Genomic DNA, 6,187 nt, shown 5'->3' on the forward strand with positions numbered 1-6,187 from the left:
TGTCTTTCTTTGCCTTGGGGAAGTAAAACTCCTCAAGGTTTGTTCTAATTGTTTTCGAGTTGTTTGATATTTTGCATGTCTAGAAGGTCACAAGGTGATTTGTTACCTTTTGATCGTGAAATTGAAAGAACTTTGACAACCAATAGAAGACTTGCTAGGAGAAATTTGAGAGGTATTAGTGAGGTTGTAGATATTCAACCAACTATTGAGTTCATCAACCCTTTTGCAAGAGAAGGTGAGGAGAACCCAACACAAAATACAACACAAAATCAACCCATAATGCCTAAGTTTTCATCACATTCCGTACCCACCGAGGAGAACCTACCCAATGGTACTCCCACACCACAACATTTGACCGGAAATTTCATTGCTAAATCCGTATTTATCCAATTAGTCGAAAGAAGCCAATTTGTAGGGATGCCTAGTGAAGACCCTCATTCTCATATGGAAACCTTTTGTGACTATTGTGATGCGATTTCTCAAACCGGTGTAACTCAAGACCAAATTCGATGGGTCTTATTTCCTTTTTCTCTAATTGGCACCGCAAAACAATGGTTGAAAGGCCTTGATAAGGCCACTCTCGGAATTGATTCTTGGAAGAAGTTGGCTCTAGCTTTCTACAAAAAATTCTACCCACCGGAAAAGACTAACATGCTAAGAGCTCAAATTACGGGTTTTAAGCAAAGGGATGAAGAATCTTTGTATGAAGCTTGGGAGCGGTTCAAGGGAATTTGTCGCTCATGTCCTCATCATGGACTTAGCGAGTGGTTCTTGGTACAACAATTTTGGAACGGTCTATATGAAGATTCAAGGAACATTCTCAACATGGGATCAAATGGAATGTTCACCGAAGTTGATGACAATCAAACTTGGAACAAGATTGAGGAAATGGCGGTCCATAACTCACAATATAGTAGACCTCGCAAGGCTACTAGAGGAGGAAAGCATGAAGTGGACTCCGTTACTCAATTGGGTGCTCAACTTAGTGCTCACATTGATACAATCAATTTGAAGTTTGAAAAAGCTATGGCTAGACTTGAAGAAGCCTCAAAATCACCAAAGCATCATGTTAATGCCATGACGGCATCTTCATCAATCCCAAGTGGGATATGTGAGAATTGTGGAACTTTGGGACATGACCAAAGCGAATGTAGGGGAACAAATGAACAAGTGAATGCTTTCCAAGAATACAAGAGTGGTACCCCTTATTCTAACTATTACAATGAAAACACCAAATTCCATCCAAATCTCTCATACAAAAGCCAAAATGTTCAAAACCCTCAAACAACATACACCCCACCTCCCATGAGAAACCAAAATCAAAGACCCTTTTACAACCAAAACCAAGGTTACCAAAATCAATCTCCTTACAATCAACAAAATGACCAAGGTTTTGATGTTCAAAAAGCGGTCCTTCAAATGCAAAAGAATCAACAAGAATTTTTCACTCAAATGCAAAAAGATAGTCAAGCAAAGGAGACCACCATCAACAACATCCTAGCTCACACCAAAATGTTGGAAACCCAATTGACTCAACTAGCATCTTCAAGCTCACAAAGACAAAAGGGGCAATTACCACCTCAAAGTAATCCCCCAAGACATGAAACGGTTAGTGCCATTCACTTGAGAAGTGGTACAAGGTATGAAGCACCGAAGAAGCGAGTTGAGGATGAAGTTGTGGAAGCTAGTGATAAGGAAAAAATTGTGCAAAACTCCAAAGATGGAGAATCATCAAAAGAAGAAATTTCAAAGAAAAATGAAGACAAGGTCAAGGAGAAGGAGCCCATTGTGATTAGACTTCCTTTTCCAAGTCGTCAAGCCAAGCCCAAATTTGATGACCAACTTGGAAAATTTATGGAAATTGTGAAGAATTTGGAAGTCTCAATTCCTTTCACGGAATTAATCAATCACGTACCGGCCTATGCGAAATACATGAAAGACATCCTCACAAAGAAGAAGTCGATCCGGAAGCTTGAGACTATCGCCTTCACTAAGGTGAGTAGTGCAATACTTCAAGGGAGTTCACCTCCAAAACTAAAGGATCCGGGAAGCTTCTCAATACCGTGTACCATTGGCGACACCACGATCAACAAAGCCTTATGTAATCTAGGGGCTAGTGTGAATGTTATGCCGTACTCGGTGAGTAAAAGGTTGGGGATGGGAGAGCTTAAATGCACCAATATCACACTCCAAATAGCCGATAGATCGACGAAGACACCATTAGGGGTATGGGAAGATGTTCCCGTACGAAATGGGAAGTTTTTCATCCCGGTGGACTTTGTCATTGTTGATATGGAAGAAGACTCCAACATTCCAATCATTCTAGGAAGACCTTTCTTACACACCGCGGGTGTGGTGATTGATGTGAAACATGGAGAGCTCACTCTAGAAGTGGGAGATGAGAGTATAACTTTTAATCTTGACAAGACTATGAGAGCTCCCCGTTTACATGAACCATGTTTTATGATCGATCATTATAGCCGGAAGGATGATAAGAAGAAGTCGGAACTCCAATGGAAGAAGAAAATTGAAGATGCTCCATTCAAAGAGCAAGTGAATTGTGACAAAGAGAGCTTGCAAAGCTCACCAAAGTCAAGCAATGAAGAGGATGGCCTTATTGGCCAAGACAAGAAATTGGGAGAGTTGTCTCTATAAACTCAAGAGATCTTTAGTGATCAAGTGGATGAAGTTTGTGGTCTTTGGGACGACGAGTTTGAAGGGATTTTCAATCCCTATATTGGTAATGCTATCGATCAAGACCGACAACAAGGGCAAAAGTCTATTGAAGATCTTTATCACGATAATGAACAAGCTTTTGATTACTTTTTCAAGGTGTTGAGCAACATCAACAACACCTTGGACATGCCCCCTTGACATCTCATCAAGAATGAGAGTTTGATGGAGTCCTCCCTAAACCACCATTTGTAAATATTTCTAACTCCCTAACTCGCATTTCAATTCTTGTATTGCATTTTTTGTCATTTTTGGATTTTTATACTTTGATCAAGATAATTATCATGTTTGAGAGAAGTGAGGGAGGGACTAACGATTTCAATTGATTTGTAGTGCTTTAGCTTAGTGTGGGGATAGCAATTGCCTAGGCTATTCATGCCTTAGTAGTGCCCCCACAATGAAGAACACGAGATTTTGAAGAATGGAAAAATGACAAGGGATATGCAAAGTACACGGATGGAACTGAATCCGGGTAAAAAGGGGTAGAATCCGAGCGGTTTCAGGAGAATCCGCCCGTCTTCAGGCAATCCGGGCATATTGGGCAGAAGACGCCCGTCCTTCTGAGCTGAATTTTTTAAATTTTGTGACTGTTAACGAATCCGGCGCCCCGCATAGAATCCGCCCGTCTTCGTAAAGACGACGTCCCGCAAGAAAAGACGCCGTCTTTTTGGCCGAGGAAAACAAGAAAAACTCGGAAAGGAATCCGCCCGTCTTCACTGAAAGACGCCCGTCCCGCATTTACAAATCCGAGCGCCTTTGCTGAAAGACGCCCGTCTTTAGGCGAGAATTTCCCAACCCAGAACAGGCAGAATCCGGCCGTCCCGAAGAAAAGCCGCCCGTCTTCCCCCTGCATTTCAAATTTTCCGGGTTCATTATTGATACGTGCCTAATATATAGTCTTTTTAGCCTATTTCAGCACGTATTTCTATGCATTTTTATATTGTTTTTATGGTATTTTGCCCCGAATTGGCTACTTTGGTTCGTTTTGTCCATTTTGTAGAAATGAACGCGAAAGTAGTGGATTCGTACTCTTTTTCGTCCTTTTTGCATGCATTTAGAGGAGACTGGATTTTCCAGAGTGAGATACGGTGTTTGGAAGTGTCATGGCACGGATTACGAGGCATTCAGGCGCGGACTTGAGCTGAAATGAAGTCAAAGTACTCGATCGAGCTATTTTACCACTCGATCGAGTGGTTTCTACATCCCAGAATGGTCGATCGAGCACTTTATACTCGATCCTTAACTTGCAGAAAGACCATCTACTCGATCGAGTAACTTTCTGGTCGATCGAGTAGATTTGGTTGAGGTTTTGCTCGATCGAGTGGTTTCGCTGATTATGGGCTTTAAAATAGCCCGTTTGTTATTTATTTTCGTTAAACTCATTTACTTTGCTATTTAAACCTACATTAGTTAGGTTATTAGCATCAGTTTTTACTACTTAGCATCTATCAAAACTTTTACTGCGTACTTCATTCTTCTCTACTGTAACTTTATTTCGGGATTGCTATCGCTTGGAATTTGTGTTCTTTACGCCGGATTCACATCGATTGTAATTCTTTCTCTTCCTTTATTAATAATTAATCTTTTGTTTGCTTTAATCTCTTGTTCCATTACATTTATATCTTTGCCCTAATTTACTTTTATGCAATTTATTGTTAATTTCATAATGTTTATTGCTGGGAATTTAATTGCTGTTAGTTTAGTTAGCGACATGAGTAGCTAAACCCATCTCATGTTGGGATTAGGGGATCTGCGGTAGAAATGTGACGATGTAGTAAATGAATTAGATGAATTAGTTGTGAGATCCTGTCACCATAGCAATTTAATTGTATTTATTCGACTTAGTTGAGTGCACGCTTCTATGTCATCCTTTAATCTGGCTAAAATTAATCATAGATCAAAAGATTGGACTAACTAGGCCTGCTATGAACAGTAGACTACCCTAATGAGAATGAAAGTTAAGTTAGTGGTAATTTAGGATAGAAAGTGGACCGAAAGGACCTTTCAACATCCGTCTCGCATATAATTCGTCTGAATCATTTACAGCTGAGTCACTAGACTACCGTAGTGAACCGAATTCCCGACATGTCCCTTCTCTCTTGATAGTTTAAACTTATTTCTTGCCTTTATTGCTTTTATTTCTCTTTTTTTAAATCTCGTAGTTTAGAAACCAATTCAACAACCCCCAATTGTTACCTTAAGATTAGAATTAGGCAACTGATAATTGCACCGCCTCCCTGAGAATTCGATACTCGACTGCCTCTACTACATTCTAGTTGAGACCGTTAGGTTTTATTTTTGATAGTACACGACAGAGCTGTCAAATTTTGGCGCCGTTGCCGGGGAGGCAATTGTTTAAATTATTAGTTGTTTTATTTTTAGCCTTTCTTTTAGTTTAAGGGGCATCCGTTCCTTAAACTATTCTTATATTCTATTTGTAGTTTCTTCTTATGCGCAGGTCACAGGGTGGTGAACTACTACCGATCAATCCTGAGATTGAGAAGACTTTGCGTGAGTTGAGGCGATCATCTAGGATATTGCCGACAGAGGAAGAGCTGTGTACTCTGTCTAGTTACTACGAGAACGCTCTGTTTGAGGAGGATCCACCTTCATCTCCTATTTCTAATTCATCAGCCGAGACCGTCACTTCTCCGGACTTTCTAGAAATGGCCGAAAAAGCAACTATTGCCAGTCACTCTGAGCCGACAGCTACGAATCTCTATAAGGGATTTGCATTACCAGGGGAGGCAAGAAAATTCGAGCCGAAGCCGTCCTATATCAATTTGGTTGAGATAAACCAATTCGGCGGAGCTGCAAATGAAGATGCAGCCAAGCATATGGAGACTTTCATTGATTATTGCTGTTCCATACCCCCACCAACTGGCGTGACCCGGATCGATAAAAGAAACCATGTTTATTTTCTCACTCCGCGATCTTTGCAAGGGAGTGGTATAGGGATCTGGACCGGGCCGCTCATGGGATAATCGATCGGAATTCACCGGCTTTAGCATTTTATAAGAAGTACTTCTCTGCCTCGAAGACTAATGCCATTAGAGCTCAGATCACGAGCTTTAAACAGGGCCCTGATGAGAACTTTCATGAGGCATGGGTCCGTTTCAAGAAGTTGGTGCGAACCATTCCGCACCATGGGTTCGAAAAATGGAGTCTATGCAATCAGTTCTACAATGGGCTGTATGACGATCAGAGGGCTATCTTGGATGCTGCAGCTAGTGGCCGATTTGCTGAGAATATGGGAGAGACTAAGGGGTGGAAGATCATTGATAACTTAGCCACCCATAAAGCTGAGTATGGGAATTCCAGAGGGAATCAAAGGAGGAGTGTTGAATCTCCTTCTGTAGCTGCATTAGAGGCTCTCACGGCAAGATTCGATAAGTATGAGTTGGGAGGAGCCTCAAAAAGAGGAATCTACCATGTGAATGCTGTTTCAGACGGT

At 41.2% G+C, this 6,187-nt stretch overlaps 2 non-coding genes across 2 annotated transcripts; both read right to left on the bottom strand.

Annotated features, from left to right (window-relative positions):
- Positions 1 to 651: 651 nt before the first annotated feature.
- On the bottom strand, positions 652 to 758 carry LOC141604334 (small nucleolar RNA R71). The gene has a single exon (XR_012526038.1). It is a non-coding gene; the product is annotated as a small nucleolar RNA R71 (small nucleolar RNA).
- Positions 759 to 5,779: 5,021 nt separating this feature from the next.
- Positions 5,780 to 5,886, bottom strand: LOC141603832 (small nucleolar RNA R71). The gene has a single exon (XR_012525680.1). It is a non-coding gene; the product is annotated as a small nucleolar RNA R71 (small nucleolar RNA).
- Positions 5,887 to 6,187: the final 301 nt, after the last annotated feature.

This window comes from Silene latifolia, chromosome 9 (genome assembly GCF_048544455.1).
Source record: "Silene latifolia isolate original U9 population chromosome 9, ASM4854445v1, whole genome shotgun sequence".
Classification (NCBI taxonomy): Eukaryota; Viridiplantae; Streptophyta; class Magnoliopsida; order Caryophyllales; family Caryophyllaceae; genus Silene; species Silene latifolia.